The sequence below is a fragment of the Ictidomys tridecemlineatus genome, chromosome 1, assembly GCF_052094955.1.
Source record: "Ictidomys tridecemlineatus isolate mIctTri1 chromosome 1, mIctTri1.hap1, whole genome shotgun sequence".
NCBI classification, from domain to species: domain Eukaryota; kingdom Metazoa; phylum Chordata; class Mammalia; order Rodentia; family Sciuridae; genus Ictidomys; species Ictidomys tridecemlineatus.
The window spans coordinates 53,699,061-53,713,577 of record NC_135477.1 but is presented as its reverse complement, the minus strand read 5'-3'; the positions used below and the strand labels follow the sequence as shown (position 1 = coordinate 53,713,577).

The 14,517-nt window shown below is 32.6% G+C and overlaps 1 protein-coding gene across 1 annotated transcript in view; it reads right to left on the bottom strand.

Moving 5' to 3' along the window:
• The window catches only part of Ctnna3 (catenin alpha 3), a 1,639,810-nt gene extending 1,628,645 nt beyond the window's left edge, over positions 1-11,165 (bottom strand). Inside the window, exon 1 of the mRNA XM_078041358.1 lies at positions 11,081-11,165. The gene's annotated coding sequence lies outside the window, so the exon portion shown is untranslated. The remainder of the gene's footprint in view (positions 1-11,080) is intronic.
• Between the last annotated feature and the right edge of the window lie 3,352 nt (positions 11,166-14,517).

Sequence of the window (14,517 nt, the reverse complement as noted above, 5' to 3'; positions counted from 1 at the left end):
AAATAAAATGAAAAGAAGATAATTATAATATGTAATTTTCACCATAATCTCTAAACATCCCTGTTTTCCAAGCCTACTTCCATTCCCACACCTACTCCCATCTCCTTGCTTCCAAAGTAATCATTTGGTGGCTTGTTTGGCCTGAAAAGGAAAAAAAATACATACACACACACACACACACACACACACACACACACACACACACACATCCTCTACTCACTTGTTAAGCAAAAACATCTAAGACTTGTCAGATAATCAATAAAATCATGCAATTTCTTGACTTCATATATGATGAGGGAATTGTTGAGATTCATTCTTTTCAGATGCTCATTATACATTTTACATTTCACCAGTACATTTTACAAGTGCTTTCAAGATATTTATTTAGAGAACAATTATCTATGCAAGCTCTACCACCTAGCCTTTTGTCAACTATAAGAGCAAAATTATATAAGAACAGAAGTATACCTAGACTATTCATTTATTCATTTATGTATTCATTTATTTATTCATTCATTCAACTTATATTTATTGAATGTCTACTCTGTTCTAGTCATGGGAAAGATGAGACCACAGGCAATAAATCAATAAACATAATAAAAAGTAAGCTATTGCCAGGCATGGCGGAGCACACCTGTAATCCTAGCAATATGGAAGTTTGAGTCAAGAGGATCACAGACTTAAAACCAATCTGAGCAATTTAGCATGATCAGAAAATGACCTATACTGTTTTTTAAAAAAAAGAAAAAAGGGGGGAGATTGTTGATAGAAAAATAGAGAACAAATTTCAGTGTCAAATAAAACCAAGATTAACTTCATTCAGAAAGGGACATTTGAAAAGACTTGAAGAGGTAAGGAAATTAGCCAAGCTTAAATTGAGAGAAGAGCATTGCTAACAGATTTAGCAGCGCAGCAAAAACCTAAGGCGGGAGAGCATACACATGTTTGCAGAACAGCAGAGACCAGATTAAGCAGGGCAGAGAAGCTACAATGAACACAGTAAAGGAAACAAAAAGGTAAAGGAAGCTGCGGATTATGTTGAACTCCATGAGAATTACTGCAGATATTTGAACACAGAGAAACATGATCCAGTTTATATTTTGGAAGGATCACTCTAGTGAATAAAATGAAGCATGTGGAGCAAGAGAAGAAACAGGGATATTCACTGGAAGCTTCAGGGATAATCCAGACAAGAGAATAAAGCCTTGGACCTGGTTGGTAGCAGCAGAGGTGGGCATAGTAGTCAGATTCCAGATATATTCTGACAGTTGAGTCAATAGGAATTCCTAAGAGATTAGACATAGGATAGAGAGAACTCAAGATACTTTAAGGATTTTGGTCTGAAGCAACAGGAAAGATAGAGCTGCCCCATTATCTGGTAAAGTGAGGGCAGCTACAGGAGTAGTAGGAAGATGAAGAGTCTAGTTGGGGACATGATAAATTTGAGATGCGTATTTGTCTAATACCCAGTCAAGCGAAGCTCTTAAGTAGGCAGTTGGATATAGAAGAGTAGAGTCTGAGAGACAAATCTAGAATGAAGATATCAATTTGGAGTTGTCAGCATAAAGGTGGATGAGGGAGTAAGAAGACTAGAAAGAGGCAGGTTGGAGTTGAAGGATTCTTGTCAGTGAATGGAAATGTAGGCAGTGGTATTCAGAATAGGATTACAGAATTGATATTTGCCATAAAGTGAATTAGAAAAAATGTGTCCCATCTAGGCAGATGAGTTAGAAAAATGTGCTACTTTCTGGGTAAGCACAAGCCTGCAGTTGTCAGTAGGAGGGTGCACAGTTTGCCCAGCAGTGGGAGGCTAGCTTTCATTTTCACTTAGCCCCTTAGCAGTACAATATGCAGCGGCTTGTGTGAGATATCTTGTCCCTCAACAACCACTACCATCCACCCACACTCACAATCACACTGTCTTCTAAAGGATCTTAAAATATCCTACAACTCACCACTCTTGGATCTCAATGATTAAGAGTGTTGGATTTGAAGTTGAACTGCCGGGGTGAGAATCCAAGCTGTACTCCCTGCTTGCTGGAAACAAGTTACTGATCCTCCCTGAACATTAGTTTCTTTATAGGTAAAATGAGAAGAATAAGAGTACTTTATTCAAAGGGATCTTCAAGGATAAGTAAGAAAATCCATACAAAAACCTATAACTTAGCCCATATCTCTGGCACTTCACAAGGGTTCCACAAATGTTAGTTGATGTTATTATCCCTTTTACAATAAAAGAACAGAATCAACTTGTCTACATTTAGGTTAAACATCTCTTTCATCTATAGAGCTTGTAATTATTATTCAAGAGTGCTTTCACTCTGTTCCCATAACAAAAGAATTTAAAACAAAACTTCCCTCTGGTGCCTCATTTTATTGGATCTCTTGACTTTCAAATTTAAGGCATATTTCCTACGTGTGCACTAATTAAAAATGCAACATGCCTAAAGAACTCTAAAAGAAAATCCTAATGTACAACAACCTCATAAAGGATCTTGAGTCCTTTGAAATCAATTCCAGAGTGGTACATAAAAGGTATGCTCCAGGGCTAAGGCTACAATTATTAACTGTGACAAGTATAGGGATCCTCAAGAGTCTGCACTTTCAATTTCCTTAGCTTCCAAGACCTCTGGGTTTCAAAAGAACAAAACAATGCTACACTTTAGAACAAAAGCTAAGTATCTTAAGCATGTTGTAATTCAAATTTTGAAGCACTTCTTGGAGTATTTGAAGTTCTCTTTATTAAACCTTTGAATAGTCATCCTATTGATGGTCTTTGAAAAATGATCAAATTGAGCCAGTCCCCAAAAAAATTATTTTATAAACTCTTCATAAGAACTAAACAAAATTAAAGCATGTGTGTACTGTAGCCATAATAATCAAAATTAAACTTGTTCCCCATACACTCAACCTAAATAAAAGCTGCAAAAATGGTTTTTTAAAAAAAAATATTGCCTTAACTGATATGAAACAAAACAAAGGAAAACAAAAGATTCTACTTATATTATGTGCTTCTGATCATAAATAACAAGTCAAGTCTAATATCCCTCTTTTTGAAAAAGGAAGCAAAAAGTTAAAATTCAATTTCTTATCTAATAAGTAACATTGTAAGAGTTTCATATGACGACTTCATTACCCACTCAATACACACATTTCAGTTACTTTATATGTGCAAGTTCACATTTAAAACTAACACTGAATTACACAATGGCATACGTTTTCAAAATTGCAGCAAAGGAGAAAGGACAGAAATTCTCATGGTTACTCTGTGCAGCAATGCCTTTTAGCTTAAGGACATTAGATACCACATAAAAATTACACCAGAACCAAGACCCTATGACATCTCATCTCATATAAGCCCAACATGAAGGTTACCTACACATTATCTAAAAAGCCAAAGAACTAAATTAGTCAAATTGAAATTGAAGAAGATAATCTAATATGTGAGACATCAGAGAAGCTTTTATTGAATCATCAGGATAAGAATAACCTTCAGCTACAGGGCATCAGGTTTAAGCAATCAGGGCAGAAGTAACATGCCCTCCACATACACTTTGAAAGTGCCAGTGGCTTTTGTTGCTGCAAGTCCAATGAGCCTATGGGTCTGCTTCACTCCATAATACTATAAGACAGCTCAGTGTATATGAATTCTCCTAAGGTTCAGTATGTTTGAAAGGTACAGAACAAAAAGAGAATGGCGAAGGAAGTAGAATTTTTGTCAAAATCAATTTGAAGCAATAACTTGCTATTTCTTCTTTGTTCCCTGAGTAGTTTGAAATAAATAAAAGACTTCTTATTGGAATAAAGAAAATGGGGTCAATGACCTTGAAAACACTCTATTCATTTTCCACAAATCAATAAATACACTTGGGAAGACCAATAGTATGTAACTACTTTGAGAACTGCTTCCTCTATGTTCTGGTTTTTCTTCCTTTCATACTTCTTAAACAGAGTTTTTAAAAGTCTGTGCCAAAGAATCTTTAACCATCCAAGTTAATTATATGCCAATATTTTTAACATATCTACAGGAATTCTAGTGATATACTTATTAACTCTATTTACTTTTCTTCTCCCCTGTTTTCAAATCACCACTCTCATGCTTTCCCCACCACCCCCACCCTTCTGACCATTCTTTTCAGAATTTTTGGCTGAATATTTCTTATCTACTTCCTTATAACTAGGGTCTTATCCCAGGTTTAATCCCTTGTATTCTGTTCTCAACTCCCATTATATAACTCTCTCGGAAGAATCTCATCCTAGAATTTCAATCCTATTCAGAGTTTCTGATTCACATAACTTATCTACAGTCCAGACCTCTCACATGAGCTTCAGAGTCTCCATATTCACATTGTCCACTGGGCTGTCTCACAGGCAACTTAAAACTGAATTCATAATCTTTTCCCCAAAACCTGGCTGCCTTTTTTTCAGTTCTTAACCACATTAATAATATCACCATAAAACTGAGCACCAAACCCAGCAATTTTAATATCATCCTAGAATATTTTCTTTCACTCTGCCTTTCTCTCTTCACATAAGATCAATGAAAAAGAAACATTACTATCTCCTCTCAAATTGGCCATTTCTGCCTTATTCCTGCTACTATTCCTTTAGTTCAGGTCCTCTTTAGACTTTGAATTTTGTAATGATACCCTAACTAGTCTCCCATCTTCCAAATTTTCACTTCTTCATTTTATCCTCCAAAACTATTCCTATTTTATATTGCTAATATTAAGTAAGATGTTATAAAACCCTCAATGAGTCTCCATTGCTGACACAAAAAAAAATGTTCAGACTTCATTCAATGAACAACTCAAGGCAATTTGGTCTATCCTATCTCTCCAGTTTTCTCTTCTTTAACCCACCTCCCTATACTCCACCTATAATAAAGACTTTGAAGTTCTCAGAATGGATTATTCTGATTCAAGTTGTAAAACTTTAACATACTCTATTCCCTCTGTTTAAAGTACCCCTTCAGAATAATAACTCAGCAAATACCTGATCATATTTCCAACATCAAATTGAATAATACATTTTACATCTTAATGAATATATTTTTTCACAATAGCAAAGCTTCTTCATCTCTGTCCTCTACAAAAATCTTTAAGAGAATCATCATCGGGCTGGGCTCAGCAGTAGAGCACTTGCCTAGCACATGTGAGAACCTGAGTTTGATCCTCAGCACCACATAAGAATGAATGAATAAAATAGAGGTATTGTGTCCAACTACAACTAAAAAAAAAAATTTTAAAGAGGATCATCATTATTCTAACATTCCTAAAATGTCTTATAATATATGAAAGAGCAATTTCATGTTTATATCACTCTTCCCCTTCAAAAGTAATGGAAAATAACATAGAACTTTAATTAAAACCACGATTTTCAAGGAAACTTGACATTATTTCAAACTACAAAGAAAGAAATACAATAAAATCTTGACCAAATTTTTAAAACGGGGTGGCAGAATCCTACATACACCTCAATGGGAAACTTTTCTGAAAGTAAGTACCACAAATCCTGAAATTCCTACCTAAGTTTCCTTTTATTACAATACTGATATGTAGGGCATGAACAAGTATAAAAATCAAAGGGAATAGACTGTGGCTGTAAAAATCCAGTTTGAAACTACAGAATCACAAGGTAGGGTAGGATTCGTATGATGGCACCATTTCTAACTGTAAACAACTAAGTCCATCTAGCAAAGGGGACCACTAGAGATAAAATGCAGTGAAGAAGGGTGCAGAGTCACCAATTCACAGATTGACAATTTGATGGCTTAAAAGGACTTTGCTATGATATATAATCAGTTTTGGAGTACCAAATAACAAGAGAAATTTTTTCCTAGAAGCAAAGGAAATATCAACTTTTATTGAAAAAAATTTCAGTGCCACAAACATGGGTTAAAAATTGTATGCTCTACCAAATCACTACCACCCAAGTACGGTCCCCTCCTAACTGTTCTTCAGTAAATGCCTGATAGTGTACAAAGATCAGCAATGGAAACTCAGTATAAAAACTGTGGAACAAAAAAGAAAAGGAAGAAAAGGAAAGGAAAAGAACACAAGCAAAATTCAAATGATGAACAAGAATTAATGAAGGTGAGAAAATGTTCAATGAAATAGTTCAAAAATATATTTACAGGACTATACATGCACACACATACACACTATACTTCTCTTTTATAAAGAACTCAAACAAAAATTACAAAATTCAAAAGAAAAAATAGGGCAGCATGAGGGGGAAAAAACAAGATATAAGTCAAAAAAATGGAAGCAAAAAATGAAGCATTAGTAACATGAGAAGCATCAAAGACACCAGGGGATCACAGTGGACAGACTAGCAGAATTACAGCAGAAAAGATGGAAAAGCAGAAACACCCATCTTTATTCATCTTTCATAACAAGAATTCAATAAGTATTATCTAAAGTTGAATGCAATTTAAAATAACTTCTCATTCATGGAAAAATATGCAAATAGCCTTTAAGCATGTAAAATTCATTCATAATAAGAGAAATGCAAATTGAAACTATACTAAGATAGTTACCAAAATTTTGATAATAAACTCTTTTAGCTTTTACTACTGTATAGTAAGACTGAAAGTTGATTGTTTAGTAAACAATTAGACACCCTATGTAGTGCTTGTAGATAGTGAAACCATTATTCCTATGGAGGGAAAATTGAAAATACATGTCTATCTATCTATCTATATATCTATCTATAAGTATGTGTGTGCGTTTATCCTTTGACCCAGAAGTCCTACTTTTAAAAAATTACAGCAAATATAAAATAAAAAGTAATATATACCCAAGACAATTCATAGCTGTAATTTTTGTTAGAAAGAAAGAAAGAGAGAGAGAGAGAAAGAGTAAAGAAAAGGAAAGAAGGAAGAGGGGGAAGGGAGGGAGAAAGGAAAGAAAAGGAAAAAAAGAAAGGAAATTTGTATATCCACATAAATAAATGCTACAGAGATAGAGAAAGGAGTGACCTTCTCTCTATATGCTTCTATGGACTGCTGTCCAGGATGCCTTGCTTAGTGAAACAGAGTAGTATTCATAGTATATTATCTTTACATAAGAAAGGCAGTATGACAAATACATTTGCATTCTTGTTTATATGTTTAACAAGAAATCATAAGAGTTAAACAGAAAACTAACTTGTAAATCAATCCCCCAAAATCAAAAGCAAACAAAAGACAATAAACTTTAGTCACATTTCAAACTAACTGCACATCCAACAACTAATTTCAAGTGACTTTAAAACATGGTATTTTTACTCTAATCTCTACAGAAATAACCATTAGGACAAAAAAAGAACATTAAAATAATCTTAACTGCATTTAGTATTCTTATGATTTATTCGTGTGTGTTCACACACATTTGCATGTACACATAAATAATATACATACACACACATGTTTTCACACACATGTGCAAATAATTATACTCATGTTACTAGGAAACAAGATTTTTAGGACAACAAGAAAAAAAAGAGAAACAAATATAAAATCAGGAAGTTTAAAGTTTATAATTCTGTGTTTAAATTGGATATATCAATCTGAGCTCATTTTATATTTCTCTATTTCTAAAAAATATTTATTTCCTAGCACTATTGACAAAAATTGGGGAGGACAGTAATGGCAACCCTAGTATATGTATTCCCCAAGTACTATTTCCCAATAAAGGGAATAGACTTCTAGGAGAAAAGGCTGGTCTCATATCTGGGGAAGGAAATGTACAAAATGAACCTGGAACTTCTTGTGCTAGAAAGCAATGTTCATTGCATTTTGGTCAAAAGCTCAGGAACCAAAGGATTTTTACCAGCCAAAACTGGGAAAATTTAAACATCAAATAGCATAGAAATTAGAATAAACCAAAATATAATCAATATATTAAAATTAATTAAAAAAAACAAATTAGTCAACTTTTAAAGTTGCTAGGACAGCATCCTGTTTTCTGAAAACTAACAAATGGAAAATAATCGAGTATTTTCCTGATGTTGCTGGTATGAACCATACTATAGGTGATAAAATAATAAAAAGGGAAAGAGTTTTTCTTTATAGAATAATTACAAACAATAAAAACTAATAAAGAATTATAGAATGATAAAAATAACTATTTACACTAGACACAGTGGCTCATGATTGTGATCCCAGCGACTCGGGAAGCTGAGGCAAGATTGCAAGTTCAAAGCCAGCCTCAACAAGTTAGCAAGGACCTGAGAAACTTAGTGAGACTGTCTCAAAATAAAGAGTTGGCAATGTAGCTGAGTGATACAGCACTCCAGGGTTCAATCCCCAACACACACACACACACACACACACACACACACACACACACGCACACATACTCACACACACACACACACACACACACACACACCACTATTTACAACCCCTAATTTTTTTCTCCTGGTAGTGGGGATTGAACTTAGGGATAGTCTACTTCTAAGCTACATTCCCAGTGCTTTTATTTTATTTTATTTTATTTTTGAGATCTTGGGACAGGGTCTCTCTAAGCTGCCCAAACTGGCCTTGAATTTGTGATCCTCCTGTTTTATCCTCTCAAATCTCTGGGATTATAGGCATGCCCCTACATGCCCCAATACAACCCCTAATATAATAATAGATCTAAATAATGATTATCAATACTAAAATCATTAAGTAAATGATTAATGGGAAATGTTGAGGATCATACTTACAGAGAATAAATGCACTAATGAATCACTAACATCACTAATCCTAACTCTGGGTTCAATACCCAGCACAACAAAACAACAACAACAAAAAAAAAAAAAAAACTTCTCTATTTATTTCTTATCCCAATGACAGAAAGTATTTCTAGGTTAATTTTATTTACTATATAATTACAAATTTCTACTGATATCCATTGGCTCTATAAGTTCTTTGAGTATATCTCAATGGGTTCTCTGAAATAACACTTTCATAAATTAATTAGCACTTCTAAGCATCTTGACCCCCCCCCAGTACATCACTAAATTTATTTGGTGCCTAAGTCTAACTTAATTTCTAAGTAATATTTACATCCTAAGTTGCATACCTGGATGTTCAGGTTATCCTCAGTGTTACCCATGTACCTAATCAGTTATGTGTTATAGATTTGATTTATAATTTTTTCTGGAAAGACTCTAAGTCATCCTACATATGTGTTTATAGTACAAAACCACAAAAACAAAAGTTTTGGGATTTATTTTCATACTCTTTTTTATTATTCCTGTGGATTTTATTCTTAAAAATTAAATTTTAAAAAAAAGAACCAAATCATTGTCCCTTACTCATCATGTTCATCTCTAAAGATATTCCTAAAGATCCTAAGCAAAATTTTAACTGCTACTCTCTTTTTCTTTTTTCAATAATATATTGTGTGACAGCAGCCAAATTTCTAAGCTCATTCATTCACTTACACAGGCTGGATGTACTATGGTATGAGAAAACCGAGCTCAGAGTCCTCAATACAGTAGGTGTTTTGTGAGTATTTGACTATCAAAGCATATTATGAAGTCCTCTCAATTCCTTCCTCCTGACCAAAACTTTGTTCTCGATTAGATTGATCCAGTTAATTTTGACCTAACAAAAGTTGAAATTCAAGTTAAACTTATTGCTAGATTAAATTAGTAAAAATAAGGAAAGTCACTAATCACATTTACAACCCATTAGAAAAAAATAGTGTCTTTATTTTACAAATTAATACAAAATAGCAAATACATTTTATTTAAAACATCAGCTTGATCATGTCTGCTCTAATTTGTAGATATTTGACTTTATTTAGATAACTAACTCCTAGTTGTTTCCTCAAAACCAAGCCTTATTAATCTTCCCTCTGAATTAAGTACCAATCAATTTTCTTCCTGCTTCTAGAAAACTTGGGGTCACATTTATGCCCACATAAATCAGTGTAGAGTTAAGAAGTTAGCAGTTCTCTACATTTTTTCCACCAAAATACAAGTGACATTTAAAGTATACTTAATATTCACAATTCAATACAATCTCCTCACTTCAGACTGCCATACAAGGTAAGGAAGTCAACTGGTTTGCATGAAATTCTTTAACCCTGTATTTTCCCTTCCATCAATCAATATGGTGTTGTAAAACCATCAGTGAAAACTATTGTTTTTTTTTTTTTTTTTTGCGATGGGTGGGGAATTAGTTTTGGTTTTATTCTTGGCTCAGTTTTATATCTTCACATTTGTTTTTCTTTCTTCTTTGATCCACATTTAATTTATCCTATTTGAATTTTATATAATAATCAAATTCTTTCTAGAACAGGTAAGGAATAAATAATCACTCCATGTATCTGCAAAAGCAATCTCTTGTCATTTACCCTAGATAAAGCCTTAAAACTCCTTGTTGCTTCTTAACTATTCTCTATCATATTGAACATATGAGTATCAAAATTTGTGAGTTCCTCATTTTCTTGCTTTATCGGTTCTCTTTTTTAAAATATTTAAGGCTGAATACAAAAAAAAATTCATACACAATTTAAACTTAGAAACCCATAATAAAAATTAAATTGTTTACACAGATAAAGAAAATGATTGCTGTACAACTTTTATGACAAATGAATGTGAACTTTCCGGTGCCTTGCATACAGTTATTCAAATAGTAATAACTCAGTTACACAGTAGAAACGTTTAATTGCTCTGATATTAGACTACTATAGCTCAGGCATTGGAACATGAGAATTTGTTTCAGTGCTATTTTTAAAACCACTAATAAACACTTCAAATAGCAGAACTAAGTCTCTTCTCAGTTGAGCCGCCCTGAGTAGTTGTGAAAGAAAAAATGTGTTCAAGAATCACATTTTCATCCAAATCTGAAATGCTTGTTGATCTCAAAAAAGTAGACATCTTAAGTTGGAACTTTTATAAAGTAGTCTAGAGTTTAGTGTTACTAAAAGAAAAATTAGTTATAAAAGTAATAAATGCACAGCATAGCTTCCATTCATCACATTTTATAGTTCTTTTCTTTCCCCCCCAACAAGTTATCTAACCAATCAACAGATAATCTATATTATTAGGATTTGCCCTGTACAAAGTTTGATTTTAAAAAGTTTGACACTTCACTCACCTACTGCAGGACAGAGTATTGCCCATACACAGATACTAAACCAACTGTCTAAGCAATTTCTTGTGTTTAGAAATTCAGTGCCACTATTATGGCTCACAATTTGGCTTATGATGCATCTGTAAGCAAACAGCCTGACAAGCACTCTAGTGTATTTCAGGATGACTGACAGGACACAGTGGCTCAAGCAAGAAGTGGGGGATGGGTGCTCTTAAAGCAACATGCCCAGGAAGGGAAATATCTAACAGCAGAAACAGATATGAAATTCTTTTTCACATTTGCAAAGAAATAATGAATAACTGCCTAGGGTCGACTTTTAAACTCAATTTTCACATATGTTATGTACCCAAAATACTATAAATTTCAAAATGGCTTTGAGAATTTGTATAAGCAGAAATTTAAAAAAATACAAAGCAGGCATGCTATATATTTCCCTGAAGCTATCAAGTTTCTAAATTTTAAGAATATTCCAATTATTTTTAACAGAAATTAAAACAAGATACCCAGAGAGAAACAGTTCTTATCTCACCTTTAAATATATACCAATAGACCTTACAATAGTAATTTAAGAACAATTAATTTAAAAAAGCAATTTAAATATGTTGGATTACTCAGAATTGGTTTTAGACATACAGGAAGGATATCCATGAATTTCTCCCCTACTGCATTGTTTCCTTATGGTCTACTTCCATGGTTAAATAATAGACCAAAATATTTTAAAATTCCATTAGTGTCAGTTGGAAAATATTTAATCAATACATTGGCTTATTTTTTCAATTATGTAATTTTTTCCTATATTATTTCACATCACTTTGTATCGCTTGATTCTTTGATGATTAATTCATCAATCAGTCCTACTTTTTTTAAATGCCATTCATTTTTAAATGTAATCCCTTATTTGGCCAGCTGAGGGCGTCATTAGATTCTGAATGCACACAGCATTGCAACACAACAAGTAGACTTTCCTTAGATAAATGTGTTTAGAAATACTTCTATTTTATTTTGCCTATAGAAATTTGACTTATAAGGTCCACATTAGTGTTTCATGCTTCTTCTCTATGACAAACTAGCATTATTTCTTCCTCTATCAACTCCATCAGAAGCATCCTCTGAAAGAAAAGCATTAGAAGGCTAAGAAATAGCAGAGCTGGGTTTAACCATCAGAAAGACTTTCCACAACCCTCAATTCTTCTGGCACATGAAACCAAACAAACAAAAATCTTACATAAGAATCCAAAATCCCATCAGAAAACCCATAGGAAGCAGAACTAAACTATAGTCTCTTTTCAAAGTTATATATGACATTTGCAAACTGCTTAACTTATATTTTCTTTTTTTAAATATTTTTTTAGTAGTAGTTGGACACAATATCTTTATTTTATTTATTTATTTTTATGTGGTATTGAGGATCGAACCCAGGGCCTCACACATGAGAGGTGAACATTTTACCGCTGAGCCACAGCCACTTAACTTACATTTTCTTATCGTTTAATATTTGCTAATTGTCCATTATCTATTAGATGCTACAGGTTAATTTTAAAATATATGGTTCCAGTTATCAAAACATTATTATATTTCTCATGAGCATGCAGTGTTGAGACTAACACTTCAGAATCTGCAAGTTCTTTATTTTATAACTAAAATTCACTTAATTTGGAAAGTGAATTCTGAACATCAGTTTATCTGATTTACCCTAAAAATAAATATTTATCATATAATTTGCTAATTACCACAAATTTATCTTGAGTAAAGATAGAAGTTTTTTCTATGCTTAAGCTATTATTATCTCACAGACAACAAGTCTCCTAAGTTCAAACACAGAAAAAATAAAGCAGATCTAAAGACCCAAAGAATGAACTCTTTTTATTCTCCTAGACTTGCCATTAATGACACAGCCTTTATGCTAAATTATTAAATTTTTCAAAAGGAAATGATCATTCTCTTCCTCAATTCCATTTCAAATAAATAACTGATAACTTCTTTTCCTTTAAAAGGGAATTCTATTTTTGAAAATGAAAATAAGTTTGGGGGTTCTTCATTGAAGAAGTTCCCCTTAAAATTATTTCTCATAACTGAATGTAGCAGTTTTTTCCTCATGTAATAATGATAACGAAGTAAAAATCATATGTTACATTTGGAAACAAAGTATAACAACTCTTCAACTGTTCTTGATTCTTTTATAAAATTTTTATCTTTAATTTTCTAAACTAATACATTCTCTATAGTCTAAAATACATTTATATTATTTCTGAAATTAATTTATAGGATGAACATCTAGAAGAAAACTGAAATATTCATTTTGTCAATAATTTGCATATCCATTTTGCCAACTAGCCTTACATTTTAAAACATACAGATAATTAATTTTTTTCTGTTTTCATAGAATCACTTAATTCCACTTTACTGTCCAACAATGTGTTTGATTCCTTATGCAAGATCTCCTGAATTATTTCTCACTCTGTAGTTTTTCTTTTCCCCAGGTGTCTTAAGAACCAATATCTAAAGGCTTTTTTAGTCCTAATTCTATTTCTGGCTTTAACAACATATTTTTTAATGCTATTGTTTAGGAGGGAGGATAGAGTGAATGGTGAAGAGATAAATACTCATTTAAATACTCCTTTTCCTTTAGCAAAAATGCTTCCATACATTTTATGATCTATTTGAATTTTCAATAATATTATGTGTATATATATATATATATACACACACATACATGTATATGTATGTGTGTATGTGTTTGTGTGTGTGTGTATAAAACTGTTGCTGTAGGCTCATAACAGTATTAACACAATGAGCAAATCTAGAACAAGCCTTTTCTCTAACATGCTTTAGGATTGTAAGTGTGAGGTGCAGTGGCACATGCAAATAAATTATATCCCACAGGCATCTGAAAATGCAAAATCCAAGAACTAAAGAGAAAAATCAATCTTAAAATGTAAAGTTATAGTAAGTTATATATAAGTTATAGTAAGTATATCCATCTAAGTTACATCCTAATCTATGAGACTAGAAGCACTTTTCCTATATAAATAGAAGGGGGAGAAAAGGTAGCCAAAGAGAGTACTTTACAAAACAAGTACCATGAGTAGTAGGAGACATGTCATTGAAAAGAATATTAAGAAACATGAGAAAAAATTAAACTCTATCCTCTTTGGTATTATCCACAATAACAACCATTTACCATTTACCTCAAGATATGAAATGAAATCCATAAAGCTACTGTGATGACTAATTACTTCTAAAATTACAGATAGAATCTATAGGAGTGCTAATTATAGTGCTAGATAATTCATTGACCAATTATTTTGTTTTTGTGGGAAAATAATTTTTTCTTTATGAATTCTGCGTTTTCAAACCAAATTTTAGAGAGCTACTGTGAGAGATAACAAATGGATTGCCCATTTGTTTTAAAAATGGATAAAGTATCTAGGTTCACACAT